Source organism: Triturus cristatus, chromosome 6, assembly GCF_964204655.1.
Source record: "Triturus cristatus chromosome 6, aTriCri1.1, whole genome shotgun sequence".
In the NCBI taxonomy this organism is placed as follows: domain Eukaryota; kingdom Metazoa; phylum Chordata; class Amphibia; order Caudata; family Salamandridae; genus Triturus; species Triturus cristatus.
The window spans coordinates 1,222,881,345-1,222,902,396 of record NC_140589.1 but is presented as its reverse complement, the minus strand read 5'-3'; the positions used below and the strand labels follow the sequence as shown (position 1 = coordinate 1,222,902,396).

General features: G+C 47.5%; 1 protein-coding gene across 2 annotated transcripts in view; it reads left to right on the top strand.

Annotated features, from left to right (window-relative positions):
• Positions 1-21,052, top strand: part of REV3L (REV3 like, DNA directed polymerase zeta catalytic subunit) — a 1,079,635-nt gene that overhangs the window by 968,283 nt on the left and 90,300 nt on the right. The window lies entirely within an intron of this gene.

The window sequence follows — 21,052 nt, the reverse complement described above, 5'->3', positions numbered from 1 at the left end:
TTTAAACAAATCAGCAATAGGTTGTTTAATCAGGTGTAACTTTTTATCTTTATGTGTATCCATATAAAGTATGTTTCCTTTTTTTGACACACTCAGGACTGTGGATTTGAGCAAATCCGGCATCGTTATTGCACTACAACCTAAGGATTCAGTAAAAATGTGGAGATATTTCATTTTTTTTTTAAAAACAGATTTGCTTGTTTAATATGTTGTTGCATTTCTCAAATGGACAAATATATATCCTGTATTGCTAACCAAGTAAATAATACCCAAATTGTCTGGAGTAAGACCATAGCCAATATTTGCGAGTTTCATAGTGTATGAATTACGTAATATTAATGCAGATCACGAAATTGGGGAAAAATCGGTTTATGGTGTACTGTTTATTTGATGGCAGATTTCAAACACTAGACTGTATGCAAAGTATAAAACTACATATTTTGTACATTTGTTTTATCTAAGGAATCTATTGATGAGTCGGTCTTCCATTGCTCTAACTAGCAAGCCACTAGAGAATCCTGTGCATGACTTTTGGAAAAAACGGTAAAAATCTGACAAAACAAGATAATTTCTTCCAATCTCCCTCATGCTGGAACATATCCTTGCCACAGCTTAAACCCCAGCTCGGTTTCTTTGGGTCTCCTTGCTGTGGATATACCAGTAATGTATGGAGTTTGGTTGCCAAAAGGCAATAAACCATAGGTAGGGCATATTAGAAATGTAGGAATATGCTACTTACCAGTATGCATCTGTTCTTGGCATGTAAAGCTGCAGATCTACACACTTTTGCATAGATCGCCATCTGGTGTTGGGCCCGGATGTTTGCAGTTTATTTTTCCTCTTGGAAAGTCTTTGGAAGTCACAAGGTCGGTGACTCCTCCCTTGGTCCTTATTGCGCATGGGCTTCGGCTCCATCCTCAGATTGTTTTTCGCCAATAGGGAAAGATGGAGCGTAGTAATAATAGTGAAGAAACCCATGTGTGTTGTATCTAAATAAGATAGACTGGAACAGATACAGGTAGCCGGGGAGGCGGGTGGGCATGTGTAGATCTGCAGCTCTACATGCCAAGAACAGATGCATACTGGTAAGTAGCATATTCCGTTCGAGGCATATGAGCTGCAGATTACACACTTTTGCATAGACTATATAGCAGTTCCCAACCCTAGCGGCGACCACCGGTATCTGTTGCAGTGGTTTGAAAAAGCGTTTTTAGTACAGCCTGGCCCACACTAGCTTGTTGCTTGGTTTGCACATCTACACAGTAATGTTTAGTGAAAGTGTGCGGTGTTGACCATGTAGCTGCTTTGCAGATATCATCTAATGGGATGTTCCCTAGAAAAGCCATAGAAGCCCCTATCTTTCGTGTATAGTGGGCTTTAGGGGGAACAGATAGCGTGCGTTTTGCCCTGTGGTAGCAAATCTGTATGCATTTTACAATCCACCTAGCTATCCCTGATTTAGAGATGGGGTTGCGTTTATGTGGTGGAGAGAAAGAGACAAACAGTTGTTTTGTCTTTCTGAAAGGTTGTGTTCTCTGGATATAGTAAAGTAAGGCCCTTTTAACATCCAGTGTGTGTAGAGCCCTTTCTGCAACAGTTTGAGGTTGCGAGAAAAAAAACGGTAATTCTACCGATTGGTTTAGATGAAAGGGGGAAATGACTTTGGGTAGGAATTTTGGGGTGGTACGGAGGACAACCTTGTTCGGGTGCATTTGGAGAAAAGGTTCTTGTATAATTAGGTGCTTGTATCTCACTGACCCTTCTAAGGGAAGTGATGGCTACAAGGAAAGCTGTTTTCCATGTGAGAAATTGCAGTTCACATTTATGCAAATGTTCGAAAGGCGGTCCCATTTGCCTTGTGAGAACTATATTTAAGTTCCACACAGGTGAGGGTGGTACTCTGGGGGGAATTATTCGTTTGAGGCCTTCCATGCAGGCTTTAATGGCAGGCACTCTGAAAAGTGATAGGTGCTGTCTGTTTTGTAGGTAAGCGGCAATTGCTGCAAGGTGTAGCAGAATGGATGTATATGCTAGGTTACACCTTTGTAGATGGAGTAAGTAGCATATGATGTGCTGTATAGATACGTCTAGAGGGTTGATTGTGTTGTTATGGCAATAAATAACAAATCTTTTCCACTTTGCAGCGTAGCAGGCTCTAGTAGTAGGGCGTCTAGCTTCTCTGATGACGTTCATACAGTCAGGGGGAAGATTAAGGTATCCGAATTCTAGGATCTTAGGAGCCAGATCGCAAGGTTGAGCTGAGCTGGGTCCGGGTGTCAGATCTCTCCATGGTTCTGGGTTAGGAGGCATGGTGAGAGGTGTAACTTTTGGTGTGGCACAACCGAGAGTTCCAGCAGCGTGGTATACCACGGTTGTCTGGCCCATGTTGGAGCTACTAGAATCAGTGTGAGGGAGTGCTTCAACAGGTTCTTCCACTCCTCTCCCAGAACAATTTTCCCACCATTCTGGATTTGAAAGACGCGTACTTTCACATCCCAGTACACCAGTCTCACAGAAAGTACCTCAGGTTTGTGGTGGACGGACAACACTACCAGTTCAAGGTGCTCCCGTTCAGGGTAACAACAGCACCAAGGGTTTTCACCAAGTGCCTGGCAGTAGTGACTGAACACCTCAGAAGACAGCACATTCACGTCTTCCCCTATCTGGACGATTGGCTGATAAAAGCCACGTCCTACCAACAATGTGTGCAACATACCGCGGCTACAGTCCAACTACTTCACCAGCTAGGTTTCACGGTGAACCATCAAAAATCCCACCTGGTACCATCACACACAAAACAATATCTCGGAGCCACCATAGACACCTCAAAAGCCATAGCCTATCCCAATCCTGCCAGGATTGCAAAAATACAGGCTCTGCGTCGAAAATTCCTATGTCAACACTCTCTCCCAGCAAGAGTGTTTATGCAGCTCATAGGGATGATGGCCTCTTGCATCTTTATAGTGCCCCATGCAAGACTCGAAATGCGTCCACTCCAAGAGTGCTTAGCGCGCCAGTGGAACCAGGCCCAGGGACAACTGACAGATCTGGTGTTGGTAGACGGTCGCACCCATCGCTCTCTGCAGTGGTGGAACACCACAAACCTTTACAGAGGTCGACCGTTCCTGGACCCGGTCCCACAAATAATCCTAACAGCAGATGCATCGCTCTTCGGCTGGGGAGCTCTTCTGTTACATCTCACAGCACAGGGCACATGGACGCCGCAACAGAAGTTACTCCACATCAACCATCTGGAGTTACTGGCGATCTTCCTCGCCCTAAAATCCTTCCAGGCGCAGATTTCAGGCAAGGCAGTGCTCATTCGCACAGACAACGTGACTGCCATGTACTACATTCAAAAACAGGGGGGGCACACACACTCCACAGATCTCTGTTAGCACAGAGCATATGGAGATGGGCAATTCCACAAAGGATTTTTCTCCTAGCCCAACACGTCCCAGGAGTACAAAACACCGTGGCAGATCTGCTCAGCAAACAGACACAGCAGATCCACGAGTGGGAACTTCACCCACAAGTTCTTCACCCGTTCTTTCAGAAGTGGGGGCATCCACACATAGACCTATTCGCCACCCACGAAAACAAAAAATGAACAAGCTTCGCCGCCAGTTATCCACACCCATTGTCCAAAGGCAATGCGATATGGATGAACTGGTCAAACAAATTTGCATACGCTTTTCCACCTCTCCCACTAATTCCATTAGTGGTGCGAAAGCTACCACAGCATTCCCTAACTCTGATCCTAGTAGCTCCAACATGGGTCAGACAACCGTGGTACACCACACTGCTGGAACTCTCAGTAGTACTACACCAAAAGCTACGCCTCTCACCATGCCTCCTAACCCAGAACCATAGAGAGATCAGGCACCCGGACCCAGCTCAACTCAACCTTGCGATCTGGCTCCTGAGGTCCTAGAATTTGGATACCTTAACCTTCCCCCTGATTGCATGGACATTATCAGGGAAGCTAGACGCCCTACTACTAGGGCGTGCTATGCAGCAAAGTGGAAAAGATTTGTTGTTTACTGCCACAACAACGCAATCAATCCTTTAAATGTATCCATACAGCACATTATATGTTATTTACTCCATTTACAAAGGTGTAACCTAGCATATACTTCCATTCGGTTACACCTCGCTGCAATTGCTGCTTATTTACAGAATAGGCAGCACCTCTCACTTTTCAAAGTGCCTGCCATCAAAGCCTTTATGGAAGGCCTCAAAAAGAGTAATTCCACCCAGAGTACCACCCTCACCTGTCTGGAACTTGACTATAGTCCTCACACGGCTAATGGGACCTCCTTTCGAACCATCACATAAATGCGAGCTGCAATTTCTCACATGGAAATCAGCTTTTCTAGTGGCCATCACTTCCCTTAGAAGGGTTAGTGAAATACAAGCACTCACTATACAGGAACCTTTTCTCCAGATGCATCACAACAAGGTTGTACTCCGCACCAATCCCAAATTTCTACCCAAAGTCATTTCTCCATTCCATCTAAACCAGTCGGTAGAATTACCAGTCTTTTTCTCGCAACCCCAAACAGTTGCGGAAAGAGCTTTACACACACTGGATGTTAAAAGGGCTTTACTTTACTACATCCAAAGAACACAACCTTTCAGGAAAACCAAACAGCTATTTGTCTCCTTCTCCCCACCACACAAAGGCAACCCTATTTCTAAATCGGGGATAGCTAGGTGGATTGTAAAATGCATACAGATTTGCTACCACAAAGCAAAACGTACGCTATCTGTTCCCCCTAAAGCCCACTCTACAAGGAAGATAGGGGCTTCTATGGCTTTCCTAGGCAACATACCACTAGATGACATCTGCAAAGCAGCGACATGGTCAACACCGCACACCTTCACAAAACATTACTGTGTAGATGTGCAAACCAAGCAACAAGCTAGTGTCGGCCAAGCTGTACTAAAGACACTATTTCAAACAACTGCAACGGATGCCGGTGGTCGCCGCTAGGGTTGGGTACAGCTATATAATCTATGCACAGTGTATAATCTGCAGCTCATATGCCTCGAACGGAATATGCTACTTACCAGTATGCATCTGTTCTTGGCATGTAGAGCTGCAGATCTATACACGCCCACCCGCCTCCCCGACTACCTGTATCCGTTCCAGTCTTATCTTATTTAGATACAATACACATGGGTTTCTTTACTGTTACTACTACGCTCCATCTTTCCCTGCTGGCGAAAAACAATCTGAGGATGGAGCCGAAGCCCATGCGCAATACGAACCAGAGGAGAAGTCACCGAAGTCGTGACTTCCAAAGACTTTCCAAGAGGAAAAACAAACTGCAAACATCCAGGCCCAACACCAGATGGCGAGCTATGCACAGTGTATAGATCTGCAGCTGGTAAGTAGCATATTCCTTTTGTTTTCCCTAACTTCCATAAAATGAGACTTTGTCTTTGGCTTCCTTTGCCCATTAAAAAGTCAGTTGGCCTTGTGTATGTATATCTTCTTTCCCCCCTCATTCTCCTAAGTGTTGGGATACCCGACGTGTAGTTGTGCATAGTTCTCCTGTGTGCTAAAATGGAGCCTCCCCACCCCCAGTGGTTTTTTGGAAGCTTTGTAGGCTGTAGCCCCAGGTTTATTAGGAAAACAATCCACATGTCATAGTGAAACATACCACGGCTATATATTTGTAACCTCTACTCGTCCTAAGTTATCTATTGATGGGTGTCAGACCTCCCTAGGTTTTTGTTTTTTAACCACAACTTCCAACAAGCGATGTTTTCTCTGCCTTCCTTCACTCGCTATAAGGTATGTTAAGTGGGTGTATACCTAGCTTCTCTCTCTTTGCTTACTGGAGTGTTAGAATATCTGATATGCAGAAATGGATTGGACTCCTTGCTTCATACTTGACCACAAAATGTATGCAACACTTGGGAAAAAAATAATGCCAAATATGCTCCTTTAGGTACAGTATTGTTCCAATGACACGAAAAAATAAAGAACAATTGTAAAACCTTATCATACATTAAAGCAAACATCTACATGACTTCCTGTTATAAAATGTAATTTTCCACCCAATAATCCTTATTCATTCATCCTGCTCTTCTCGTTGCTGAAGTTTCACCCCATTCTGTTTTTTCATGCCACAGTCTGACCTAGAAAGTCCTTTAGCGTACTGTATCACATGCCAGAGCGCTGTCGGGATATAGGGCCTGGAGTAAGAGCAGTCTATTATAATAATTCTCGAAAACGTATGGTAGCCACGATACAACATAGGGAACATCAATTCTGAAACAATGTGTTCGAGGCATATGAGCTGCAGATTGTACACTTAGCATAGATCGCCATCTGGTGTTGGGCCCGGATGTTTGCAGTTTGTTTTTCTTCTTGGACAGTCTTTGGAAGTCACGAGTTTGGTGACTCCTCCTTCGGTCCGTACTGCGCATGGGCTTCGGCTCCATCCTCAGATTGTTTTTTTCCGCCATCGGGCTCGGATGTGATACTTCGTGCTCCGGCTTCGAACTTCTACGGTTCCAGCCTCGACGGAAAATCCTCGTTTTCTTCGAGTTTCTTCATCATCATCTTCATCTCTCGAAGCGGCACTTTCTCCATCCCGTACATCGGCACCGGCCTTCGGGCCCTCCTCGACTCCGGTCCCAGCCGATGGAAAGGACTCCGTTCAAAAAGTGCCCAAAATGTGGGTCTAAATTTCCCCACACCGACCTCCATCAGGTGTGTAACCTTTGCCTCTCTCCTGAACACGAGGCTAGAGACTGCCCCGCCTGCAAGTCTTTTCGATCGAAGAAGACCATCCGAGATCGAAGAGCTCGACGCACCATGGCGCACTCATCCTCTGCAGCTCCACCTGACATCTTCGGAGACGGCGCCGAAGCTTCGGGGCAAACACACACCGAGCAGGAGGAAGACGTCGTCAGCGCTTCCGATGCCGACGACTCCGACGTGGAGGACGTTACGCCGGCGCAGCGGGCCGTGAGTACTATGCCCCCTCCCACCCCCGCGCCGAAAACCAAAGAGACTCAGGTTACTCCCTCGCCTGCCGGCCTGGGCAAAACCAAAACCAAAGCTTCTATCACCCCACCTACGGGCCCTGTGTCGAAGCCTCCAAAGTCTCACGGCAGCTCGGGATCGAGCCAGCCGACGCCCGGTGCCGAAAAACAGCATCCGGCACCGAAGAAAGCAATATCCAGCTCGACCCCGAAGCCACCGGTGCCGAAGCCTGGACACTCGGTGCCGACCAAACACAAACATAAATCTGTCGGCACCGACGCCCCGGCGCCGAAACCTCATTCGACGCCGAAACACCCGGAGACCTCAAGAAAGCATGGCGCACACAAACCATCGAAACCCTCGGTTCCGAAATCACCGGTGCCGACAGACGATTCGGCACCATTGGCTCTGTTTACACCAGACCCTTTACAAAAGACTCTGTCCAAAGATCCAAAGACTGGGCTTTTGACTTTAATTACCAAGAAAAGACGCCTTGATACTCTGGCTCCTCCTCCTCCACCCAAAAGGAAGGACTCTGCTACTTCTCCCCTCAGAGTGCCCTCCCCACTACCGCCTCCCCTACCTCCTCCACCTCCTCCACCCCCTCCCCCTCCCAGGTCTCCACCACCTCTACCTCACTACGATCCGGCCCCATCCCCAGATCCGGATGACGGGGACCCGGACAATTACCCGGCGGACGCCCCAATGGATCCCACTCCACCAGGGACCCCAGACCCATGGGAGGATTACAATAACCCTGATATACCAGATATACCTCAGGACGACCTATACCCATCCAGGCCGTCTCCTCCAGAGGACTCCTTAGGGTTTCATCATTTAGTGCAGAGAGCAGCACACTACCATGGGGTGGACATGCACAGTGAACCAGTGGAAGAAGACTTCCTACTGGATACATTTGACATACAAGACAAATCCACTTCTATTTTACCCATGCTTAAGGGTGTCACCAAGCACGCTACAGAGGTGTTCAAAGACCCTGTCAGGGCCAGAGTACTGAACCCTAGAATAGAGAAGAAGTACAAGGCGGCACCCACAGACCCTGCATACATTAAGGGCCCTGCTCCCCTAGATTCCCTAGTTGTCTCCACAGCTAGAAAGCGGGCTAACTCCCAATCCTCAGGAGAAGCCCCACCGCCAGACAAGGAATCTAAACTTCTGGACGCGTCTGGTAAACGCACCGCCTCCCAAGCTGCAAACATGTGGCGCATTGCAAACACACAAGCACTGCTTGCGCGATATGACAGAGCATACTATGACGAACTAGAGGCTCTTATGCAGCACCTTCCAGAAAAACACAAGCGCAAGGCTCATGACCTGATACAGGAGGGTAAACTAATTACAAACACCTCCATTAAGTGTGCCCTCGATGCAGCCGACACTGCTTCTAGAGCCATAAATACAAGTGTCCTGCTTCGTCGCCATGCCTGGCTCAGGATCTCAGGGTTCAAGCCTGAAGTCCAGGCGTCCATACTCAATCACCCCTTTGACCAGCAAACTCTCTTTGGGCCAAAGGTAGACGAAGCGTTGGAAAAGATGAAAAAGGACACAGACACAGCAAAGTCTATGGGGGCACTCCAAACACAAGCCTCTAGACGTTCCTTTCGACGCTCGTCCTTTCGTGGCACAGGCAGAGGCTCCTCCACCGATAACGCCTCTACCTCCTACAAGTCCCCTCCTCAAAATACCTTTTCAAAGGGCAATCAAAGGGGTGGTTACAGAGGCAACAACAATAAGGGCAGGGGCAAAACCAACAACACCCGTTCTGCCACCCCACCAGCACAATGACTCCCCTCCGCTCCCCCCAGACCATCCCACTCCAGTCGGGGGCAGACTACAAGACTTTATCCACACATGGGAGTCCATAACATCGGACAAATGGGTGACCCAAATCATTCGGTCAGGGTACTGTCTCGAACTAACATCTACCCCACCCAATATCCCACCAAGGCACCGTCCAATGTCTCAAGAACATTCCACACTGCTCAAACAAGAGGTACTCTCACTCCTCCAAAAACACGCTATAGAGCAGGTCCCCGTCAATCAACAAAATCTAGGGGTCTACTCCCTATATTTCTTAATACCAAAGAAAGACGGGACCCTCAGACCCATTCTCGACCTCCGGCCTCTAAATGCCTACATACATTCAGACCATTTTCACATCGTCACCCTACAACAAGTCCTCCCACTCCTCTGCCAGGGAGACTTTCTCACAACCTTGGATCTGAAAGACGCATACTTTCACATTCCAATACACCCCTCTCACAGGAAATACCTCAGGTTCGTGGTGGACGGGCAACATTACCAATTCACGGTTCTCCCCTTCGGGGTCACCACCGCACCACGGGTGTTTACCAAATGCCTAGCAGTAGTAGCAGCACACCTCAGACGTCAACATATTCACGTCTTCCCTTACCTAGACGACTGGCTGATAAAAGCCGCGTCCTACGACCAATGTGTGCAACATACAAACAGCACCATCCAACTGCTCCACCAGCTAGGCTTCACGGTGAACTACCAAAAGTCCCACCTCATACCATCTCACACAAAGCAATATCTCGGGGCCACTATAGACACCTCCAAGGGTATTGCCTATCCAAACTCAGCCAGAATCACAAGCATTCAAGCCTTACGCAAAACATTCCTTCCTCAACACTCTCTTCCAGCAAGAGTGTTTATGAAGCTCATAGGAATGATGGCGTCTTGCATCTTCATAGTGCCCCATGCAAGACTCCACATGCGTCCACTTCAAGAGTGCCTAGCACAACAGTGGAACCAGGCCCAGGGTCAGCTGCCGGATCTGGTGTTGGTGGACGGCCGCACACATCACTCTCTGCAGTGGTGGAACACCACAAACCTTTCCAAAGGGCGGCCGTTCCTGGACCCGGTTCCTGAGGTGATTCGAACAGCGGACGCATCGCTCTCCGGCTGGGGAGCGCACCTCCTACACCTGACCATGCAAGGTCTATGGACGCCACAGCAAAAATCGCTCCACATCAACCATCTGGAGCTCTTGGCGATCTTTCTAGCCCTAAAATCTTTCCAAAAACAGATTTCGGGCAAAGCAGTCCTCATTCGCACAGACAACATGACTGCGATGTATTGTATACAAAAACAAGGGGGGACACACTCTCCCCAGCTCTCCCGCTTAGCCCAGAGCATATGGAGATGGGCAATTCCCCAAAACATCTTTCTCCTGGCACAGCACGTTCCAGGTGTACAAAACACCATGGCAGATCTGCTCAGCAGACAAACGCAACAACTACACGAATGGGAACTGCATCCACAAGTTCTTCACCCATTCTTCCAACAGTGGGGGCATCCTCAGATAGACCTCTTCGCCACCCACGAAAACAAAAAATGCCCAAGCTTCGCCGCCAGATACCCACACCCATTGTCCAAGGGCAATGCGATATGGATGAACTGGTCAGGCAGATTTGCTTACGCCTTTCCACCTCTCCCACTAATTCCATTAGTGGTCAGGAAGCTACAACAGCACTCCCTCACACTCATTCTGGTAGCTCCGACGTGGGCCAGGCAGCCGTGGTACACCACGCTACTACAACTATCAGTGGTACCACATCAAAAACTGCACCTATCCCCATGCCTCCTAACCCAGAACCATGGAGAAATCAGGCACCCGGACCCAGCTCAGCTCAACCTGGCGATCTGGCTCCTGAAATCCTAGAATTCGGTTACCTTAACCTTCCCCCTGATTGCATGAACATCATCATGGAAGCCAGACGTCCTACCACTAGAGCATGTTATGCCGCAAAGTGGAAAAGATTTGTTATTTACTGCCGTAACAATACAATCAACCCTCTAGATGCATCCATACAGCACATCATATGCTATCTGCTCCATCTTCACAGGTGTAACCTGGCATATTCATCCATACGACTACACCTAGCAGCGATCGCTGCTTATCTACAAAACAGACAGCATTTATCACTCTTCAGAGTGCCCGCTATTAAAGCCTTCATGGAAGGCCTTAAACGAGTAATTCCTCCCAGGGCACCACCTTCCCCTGTATGGAATCTAAATTTAGTTCTTATGCGACTAATGGGTCCGCCCTTCGAACCAATGCACAAATGTGAGCTACAGTTTCTCACCTGGAAAACAGCTTTCCTTGTAGCTATCACTTCCCTTAGAAGGGTTGGTGAAATACAAGCGTTCACCATACAGGAACCCTACATACAAATGCATCACAGCAAGGTCATACTTCGCACAAATCCGAAGTTTCTGCCCAAAGTCATTTCCCCCTTCCATCTCAATCAATCAGTGGAATTACCTGTCTTCTTTTCGCAACCCCAATCTGTTGCGGAAAGGGCCTTACACACACTTGATGTGAAAAGGGCGTTGCTATACTACATACAAAGAACGCAACCCTTCAGGAAGACTAAACAATTGTTCGTTTCCTTCTCTCCACCACATAAAGGCAACCCCATTTCGAAATCAGGGATAGCTAGGTGGATTGTAAAATGCATACAAATTTGCTATCAAAAGGCAAAGAGAACATTATCTGTTCCTCCTAAAGCCCACTCTACAAGAAAGTTAGGGGCTTCTATGGCTTTTCTAGGGAATATACCCTTAGATGACATCTGCAAAGCAGCCACATAGTCTACACCGCACACCTTCACAAAACACTACTGTGTAGATGTGCATTCCAAGCAGCAAGCTAGGGTGGGCCAGGCTGTACTAAAGACACTTTTTCAAACAGCTGCAACGGATACCGGTGGTCGCCGCTAAGGTTGGGTACTGCTATATAATCTATGCTAAGTGTACAATCTGCAGCTCATATGCCTCGAACGGAATATGCTACTTACCAGTATGCATCTGTTCTTGGCATGTAGAGCTGCAGAGTTGTACACGCCCACCCGCCTCCCCGGCTACCTGTATCCGTTCCAGTACATCTTATTTAGATACAACACATGGGTTTCTCACTGTTATTACTACGCTCCATCATTTCCCTGTTGGCGAAAAACAATCTGAGGATGGAGCCGAAGCCCATGCGCAGTACGGACCGAAGGAGGAGTCACCAAACTCGTGACTTCCAAAGACTGTCCAAGAAGAAAAACAAACTGCAAACATCCGGGCCCAACACCAGATGGCGATCTATGCTAAGTGTACAACTCTGCAGCTCTACATGCCAAGAACAGATGCATACTGGTAAGTAGCATATTCCTTTCTATAAAATTCAGGGAGGGTAATGTGTTTACTGTATGTGTATAATCGGAAGTATTGCATGTAGCCATTTAAACTTGCCTAAGATTTCTGCCTCTTCACACCATATAGAGAATGTTGCCGAGACACATGTTGCTTCAATATAAGCCTGCCCTTGTAGAGAATGAGTGTTCCATTAATTGAGATGTTCTTGGTAGGGGGTATGTACCTCCGGCAAACAGAGTAGTGATGGTCAAATAAAGGTCTAATTTTGTGCAGCCAATCATGCTGTGTGTGATTTTTTTGGGAGGGTACTTAGATTTGTCATGGAAATGAAAACAATGTGGTATATTTTGGTAACGATTCCTACTCATTATGGAAGAAACGAAATAGTGGAGAGTAGGATGCCTTGACCAGTATGACTTAAGGTTTATTTTCCTGATAAGGCCCATTGCTAGTGTGAGACTGAATGTTTTTTTTTCAGCTATATGTGTGGAAACCCTTGACTGTGACCTTGCATGTAGAAATGCACATGAAGATGGTGCTGGAAAAACCGTTCTGCATGCACGTGTCTAGCTGACTGTGTCAAGAAGAGTGTCCCTGAATTGTAATTTAAAGATTTGAATTGGTGAGAAATGCTGCACTTCGACCAGCAGCTACAGAGCACTAAGGAATAGTGGGCTTGTAAAAGTTTGAAGGAGCCCATTAGTAGACTGGTTAAGTGGTTAGGGCATTCAGTGATTGAAAGATGAATAAGGTCCAGGCTGACTGTCCTGGGGCACATTGCGTTTATGTGGGTTCCACAGACTCACTGGACACATTGCATCCAGTTTTAAACAGATGCTGGTTGTCCCAGGGCACAATGAGATTGTGTTCTTGTTCATTTTGCATCTATTCATAAACTGTTGCTGTCATATATTCCGAACCTGGGTCTTCAGCAGCACTGTTCTCTAGTAGTTGCTAATCATCACTGATTTCTGACTGAAGGTCTTCTGTGCCTGCAGCCATCAACATTTCTGCTTCCTGCCAGCTGTATTATTTTGTTCAGACAATAAGTGCTGAAGTAGGGGTGCTGCTGCACCCCCAGAAATATTCATGCTGGAGTCAGAAGGTTAATGGGCAATAAAGATGCCTTTAAATATTGTTTATCTTGTCTCCTTTGCTGCGCGTTCAAAGACAAAGGTCAAATGTTAGGCTGTGTCTTCTGAAAAGTTGCTGTTTATTCAGAAACTGGACTGTTATTTTTCTGACTGAAAATTGAGAGGATTTTGTAGAAGTGACCTATTTGACAATCCTGCTGGGGTACAGGATATGAAAGGAGAGGTTATGGCAGGTCAGTTTTGTCTAACACACAGCAACATTTAAATATTGGGAAAATTAGCTTTACACTTATTTCAAATTATATCCGTAATTAGGAAAGCACAAATGAAGCACTTTTTTGTCATTTTGAAGTGTGATGGAATCAAAGATTTTAATAGGGTCTTAAAAAATAAATCAATACACTTGGTGATGTGAAAATGATAAATATTCACTAAAACCCGATGTCTACACATTATACTTTTTGTGCTATATAGTTTTACCAGTAAAACTGTATGTCTATGCAAATGTAGTGTCCATTTCAACTGAAATTGTGCTGTCGGTAAGTGACTGCACTACCACATCAGTGCCCCAAAATGTACCACCAGCTACATACCACGACATCCTTACCACTCCCCTGCTGAATGGGCATGGCTCGTTTGCTACACTTGTATTTTTTCGTATGATGCTTGGGTTTTTCACAGATCCTTTGACGTAAGTGGTGAAACAGTAATAGCAGCACCCCCACTCTGAAAATTGTTCCATCATTACTGGTTCAAACTTTTAGTTTTTGGACTGTGGCTTTGTTATTAAGGTGAAGATGATCCATGAGACAACAGATGTTCTGCTGAACTTTTATTTATTTTCTGATTGGCAAAATATACTGTGTGGTTTCCAATCATAGTCCATTGTACTAATTCCAACTGTGAACATGAGTGTGCATAGATTTCTGGATGCAAGTGTGTAGTGATGTAAAGATAGTAATGGAATGTATGTATGTATCGCTTTATATTGTGCAAACCTAGCTGAAAAGCAGTGGAGCACTCTACTCGGTCAAATACCCCGTCAGTGGGTCATTAGTTGGGTAGCTGGTTTCTAAAAATGAAAGTGGACAATTATTTTTGGCAAAAACCCTATCTGTCTGTCCCTACCAAATACAGAACAAAACTCTTTCTTTCACACTACTGTTTTCTTTGTGTTTTAACCCATCCCTCTCCAACTTTGGTAGAGATCTTACCAAACTGCCCTTGCCAGCAAAATCAGAGATTTGTCTTTCTATAAGCCTCCTTCTTTATCCCTTCCCCACCACCCAACAAGAAAAGCAGCAGATGCCTTGCTCTATGACAGCATCTGACAGAAATCAGAGCCTCAGCAAGTGAACTGGAAACGCAGTGCTCTCTTAGATGGGTTTCCAGTTTAGGGCAAAGATATTCTGCATCCTAGCCAGGAGTGTGCATTGCTCTGTATGACTGGTTTGTGTCTCCAGTCAACTCTGCCTGAATACAGTCAGATGCCCAGAAGTGAAGCAGAACCCCACACTTTGTGTGTGTGTTTTTAGGTAGGTGTAGGAAACGGGGTTTTTGTTGCAGTAGTCCAAGCACATTTTGCCTGGTATTTGATGCAGCTTTGACTGAAGTGCATTGGGTTCCTGCTAACCAGGTTGCCAGTGTTCTTTCTCCAAAACAAGGCAACTGGTCACGTGACCCCCAAGTGCCCAAGCCTTTAGCACCTCTGTAAGTCCCTAGTAAATGGAACCTAGGGCTTAGGTGCTAGGTCCCTCAAGGCTGCAGCATATCTTGTGCCAGTCTTAGGTACCCAGCACCAAACTCAAATAGACTGCCACCACAGGCTGCATGACAAGGTGCTCTAAAAAGTGAAAACAAAACATGAGACACACTCGTTTGCCATGTCCTCTAACACTGCATGTAATATTTTTAAGTCACCCCCAAGGCAGGATGCAATATATTATGTGGTGATATGTATTCATGAGCAGATATGCCCCTGTGCTGGCCAGTTCAATTACTACTAGTACAAGTGAACAGGGAAGCGGTTTTACATGTGCTGGACACTGTTCAAAAACAAATTCCCAGCTACAAGATTGCTTCATTGAAACTAGAGATATTTGGTATCAAACATCTTGCATTCATAAACCCACTCTGATTCCAGTGATGGATTTAGTGATACTTGCACCCAGAGAGCACCTTAGTCCCTCTTCAAGATGGGGAAATCCCTTCAATCAGGTCTAGGTCTATGCCCCCCTCCCACAGCAGGATGGCATAATAGGGAATGTACTCACCTCAGATGAGGTGCCCATTGGGCCTATCTACTACTACCCTATAACACCTCCTGAATTTAGTATATTGGTGTCCTGCAGAGAAGACTGAAGATGACGACTGCCTTGGCCCCAGCCCTACCGGCCTGTCTCCAGCTTCTGTGAACCTGCAACAGTCTTGCAACCAGTGACTGCTGAAACCCTGGGAGTACTGATGCCTTCGTAAAAGACTCCAATCTCCCGTGAACCTTTCCTGAAGAAACCTACTCCAAAGACTCTGGATCCAGGTGGATCCGCGTCTCCTGCCTACTCTGCACCGGACGCCCACGGCCCGAGTCTGAATGGTACACCTGTGCAGTGAAGTCTCCCCAGCGATCCTGACCTCGTATCCATCGTTGGATGACCGCTCCTGACCTCCACGATGGCGGATGCAGTGTGAATTTAGAGGCTCCCACAGACCTCGACCTGCTTTGGTAAGAAGACTCTGAAGTCAAAGGCAGCCTTGCACCTGAAGCCCCTGAGCCTTGGTGAGCTGAACCAATGGTGCCCCTATGATCCGCTACATAGTCGTAGTCATAAGGTTTTATTAAGCACACACATCACCCGTGTGTCTCAAAGCGCTGGCCAAAAACCCTAGGGTGAGAGAAGCTGGCATGAAGAAGAAAGATCAGAACAGCCAGGTTTTTAGATCTCCAAAACTTTCTGTGGTTGGTTTCCGTACGTAGCTGCAGTGGGAGCGAGTTCCACAAAGTAGGGGCAAGGTATGAGAAGGATTTGCCGCTATTCCTGGCGGTGCAAATCTTAAAGGTGGTGAGAAAATATATAGTTGAGGACCTAAGGGTTCTGGTAGGTTGATACCAGATGTGTTTTGTGGCAAGATAGCATGGCCTGTTCCCATAAATGGTATTGTGAACCAGGCAGTTGATCTTAAAATGGATACGTATCCTGATGGGAAGCCAGTGGAGAGCTCTCAGACTTGGTGCCGACATGGACCGTCAAGGTTGATTTAATACAAGCATGGCAGCTGTGTTTTGTAGCACTTGAAGTTTGTTTAGATGCTCGTCATTGATGTAAGCCATCAGGGCGTTTCGGTAATCAAGTCGCCATGATTAGGCCTTGGACCAGCGGCATCCTGGATGCAACTCGGATCCATTACAAGATCTTGCAAAGACTTTGCATTAGTCCATAACAGATGCCCGTCACATGATTAACATGGTCTTTCATGGACACGTTGTTATCGATCATCATCCCAAGGTTACGGACCACCAGTTTGGGAGAAGGGCAGGGGTCGAGAATGGAAGGCCACCAGTCGCTGGACCGTAGAGCATGGCCTTTCAAAAAGAGAATGATCTCCATCTTGCTGGCATTGAGTTGCAGATGATTAGTTTGCATCCAGACATTAATGTCGGTCATGCACTTCGTGAATCGGAGTTTGTTGTCACTTAAATCTGGGCCGAGAGTGATGAGTAGTTGCGTGTTGTCTGCGTTAGGGGTGGGTGGAATTTGCATAGTCGCGCTAGGCAAAGCTCCGCAAAACAGAGAAAAATCTCCACGAACACGCAGAAATTCCACGAACACGCGTAATTGCTTGTTCGCGATGCTTTTTTCCTGTTCGCGATCACTGTTTGCGTGCTCGGGGAGAAATATCTTGCAAACACGCACTGTGAGAATGCGAACAAGCAAAAAGTTCCGCAGAACTCAGAATTTTGGGCAATTCCGCTTTCTCAGCGGAACGCAAAATTACCCAAATTCCGCGAGCGGAACAGAATTTACCGCCCAGGCCTAGTCTGTGTACGACACGGTGTCAAAGCCATGCGATCTGATCACTCTAGTGATGGGTGCCACGTATAGGTTGAAGAGTGTGGGACTTAGAATGGAACCCTGGGGAACTCGCTTGTCTATCACTTGGCTGCGAGAGACAAGGGTACCAATGTGTACCATCAAAGAATGGTCAGTCAGGTAGCTCCTGAGCCAGTTTAAGGCAGTACCCCTGACTCCCAACTCCCACAAACGATTCGCTAAAGTCCTGTGGGAGATGGTGTCAAAGGCAGCCGATAGATCGAATAGGACCAGCATGGCTGACTGTCCGATATCCAGGGCGAGTCTAATGTTGTCATCTACCTCTATTAGTGAAGTTTCCGTGCTGTGAACCGCCCGAAACCCAGATTGGGAAGAGTCTAACAGTTTGTTACTCTCTAGGAAGGGTGAAAGGTGCCTATTGATTAGGGACTCCAGGACTTCCTCAAAACAAGTATTTACAATGCAATAGGTCTCGCACTGTCATTATTTTGAGCTGTTGGCATTGTAAATTTCTTTTTTTTTTTTAATCCTTTTGTGAAGCATTAATCAAATGGTGAAATGGCAATAGCTCACTTTTTTGCTTTTGTTTCATCTATTGCATTGCATGTGTACTAGTGTGAGTTTTTTATTGTAAATGGTACTGGCTTTTAGTAATGATACGCGGCCGAGCCGGGCGATGAAGGACTGGCTCTGAAATGGTTTTGCAGTGAGGGGTCTCTGCTGGTTAATGAGCTGACATCATGATTAAAGCTGACCATTTGTAATGTGTCTGGACCATTGTGCACAGCCCGGAAAAGGTTAATGTGCTAAATACGACTGCACATGCCCTCTCACGGTGAGAGGAGAGCAAAGAGCGAGGCAAGAGGGAGAGAGGGAGAGAGGGAGTGGGAAGAATGAAGGGGCGAGAAATGACTGGGAAGATGCGACGAGCAGGAGGAAAGGGAGATAAAGGTTTGACAGGAAGAGAGTGAAGCGGCGACGGGAGAAGAGTGCAGGAGGGAAAAGCGTCGAGCGGGGGCAGGGAAGGAAAGAAAACGACAAAACGAAAACAGATGAGAAACCGCACTAGGGAGGATGGGAGGGAAGACGCCGGTGTGGCTGTGACCACAACGGAGAGAAAGATCGAGACAGGGAGCGTAAGAGGCAGAAGGTGTACAGACAGGAACAGTAAAGAGACCGGATGAGAGCGAGAAGGGGAAAGAAAGAGGGGGTGAGAGGCTGTTACACGGAGAGGTGCGTAAGGATGGTGTGAGGGGGCAGAGGGAGACAGAAAACTGAAAACTGCATGAGAGCACGGGGTAAAACGAGAAAGAGGCAGCTACAACAAGCGCTCGCCATTGCGGGATGGCAGCCGCTTGTTTATATTTGCATCGCGCTTTCACTTTAAGTGAAAGCACGATGCAAATATAAACAAGCGGCTGATGTTGATATAGCGCTAATGCAACTATCCGAATTGTTTCGGGAAGACAGCAGCTCTGGGCTTTCACTTTGGTATAGCTCAACCCATTCTGTTGTATGCACTAACACCCTGGAGGTGTGCACATAAAACCATGACGGTGTACTTACTGCCTGGTGTGTTTGTGCAGTCGCTCACATTGCATGTGGCTTGTATTTTTGTGAACATAGACTATGTGCACAAATAATAGTGTGAATGTAAAAACAGGTGTGCATATGTTGGCACGTGAAGACGCTGCTGTTTGGGCTGCCCTAAATATGCCCATGCACCGGCGATGAGCCAGGTGTGGTCAGGCAGACCTACCGCGTGGGAGAGGGGACAGGCAGAGCTGGGGGAAGTAGGTCTGTGGGGCATGTGGTGCTGAGGTACAGGCAGCGCTGGGGGTCATGAACTCAGGCAAGGCCTAGGTGGGCAGGTGATGGAGGGGTACAGGTCCGTGGGACGCCTGGTACCACAGAGACGGGCAGAGCGTGGGAAACCACAGACCTGGGGCATGAACAGCTGTTCTGACGTTCAGTCAGTACTAGAGAACCAGCAGGGGGCGCTAAACAGGCAAGGCCAAGAACAGGTGGTCTTGGTGGACAGGCAGGACTAGTGGAAAGACATAGCAGGAGACAGGCAGCTCTGGGTGGACAACAGGTATGAAAACACAGGCGGAGAAAGCAGTACTAGAGCCAGGCGGGAGTGTGTGAGACAGGCAGGGTGGAGTGCTAGAGGGTTACGGGCAGGCGAGTTTGGGTGAACAGGGAGGGCTGAAGGAACAGGCGGGGCTGGCAGAGAGGGAGACACAGGCACAGCTGAATGCAGGGCAGTGTGGAGAGGCGGTGCAGGCAGGGATGGAGACACCGGCACAGCTGAAGGTAGGTCGTTGTGGATGTGCGGGGCAGGCAAGGCTGGGAACAATCGGGCCTATACGGGCAGGTGGAGGTGAAGGCATAGACAGGGTTGAAGGCAGAGGCAGGACTGTGACGCATGCGGGGCAGACAGGGCTGGGGCCAAGCAGCTCTACTTGGACCGGCGGGTCTGTGTGGACGGGCAGGGCTGTTGGGACAGCCGAGCCAGGCGATGAAGGACTGGCTCTGAAATGGTTTTGCAGTGAGGGGTCTCTGCGAGTAAATGAGCTGACATCATGATTAAAGCTGACCATTTGTAATGTGTCTGGACCCCTGTGCACAGCCCGGAAAAGGTTAATGTGCTAAATACGACTGCCCCTGGCTCCCACCCCTGCACCTGCCCTCTCACGGGAGAGAGGAGAGCAAAGAGCGAGGCAAGAGGGAGAGAGCGAGGGAAGAGGGTGGAGAGGGTGAGGGAAGAATGAAGGGACGAGACATGACTGGGAAGAAGCGACGAGCAGGAGGAAAGGGAAAGAATGGTTAGACAGGAAAAGAGTGAAGCTGCGACGGGAGAAGAGTGCAGGAGGGCAAAGTGTGGAGGGGCGGGGAAGGAAAGAAAATGACAAAACGAAAACAGATGAGAAACCGAGCTAGGGAGCATGGGAGGGGAGACGTCGGTGTGGCAGTGACCACAACGGAGAGTAAGATCGAGACAGGAAGCGTAAGAGGCAGAAGGTGTACAGACAGGAACAGTAAAAAGAGACCAGATGACAGAGAGAAGGGGAAAGAAAGAGGGGGCAAGAGGCTGTTAGACGAAGGGGTGCGTAAGGACGGTGCGGGAAGGCAGACGCTTGTTTATATTTGCATTTCGCTTTCACTTTCACTTTAAGTGAAGGCGTGATGCAAATATAAACAAGTGGCTGATGTTGAGATGAGAAATTGCTTCACAACAGACGTGAAGCAGACGAGCCAGTCCGGATGGGCCGGATGAAAGGGAGAAAGGTCAGTGGCCCAAAAGCATAATTTTCAAAGGGAAAAACACTGACGCGACCCAATGAAAATGATTGGGCGGTGCTTCGGGCCCCCTTCTAAATTCCCCTTTATAACAATATGTCTCGCCAAGCGAGCAGCGCATGCGCTGCAACGCTAGGTGAGACCTAAAAAGGGAGAAGAGAAATGAGCCGATAGTTGTTTGGTTCCTTGGGGTCGGAGGTGGGTTTTTTAAAAATAGGCTTGACCATAGCTGCTTTCAATTTTGTGTGAACCGTTGCATGACATAAGGATAAATTGAAGAGGTCAATAAGGCCTTTGAGAAGAGCCAGTCCAATAATGGACAGAACGTGAGATGAGACTGGGTCGGTGGTTGAGCCTGATTTGACCTTAGAGAGGGCAGTACTGACATCCTCTTGAGTGAATTCTATGAATTCATT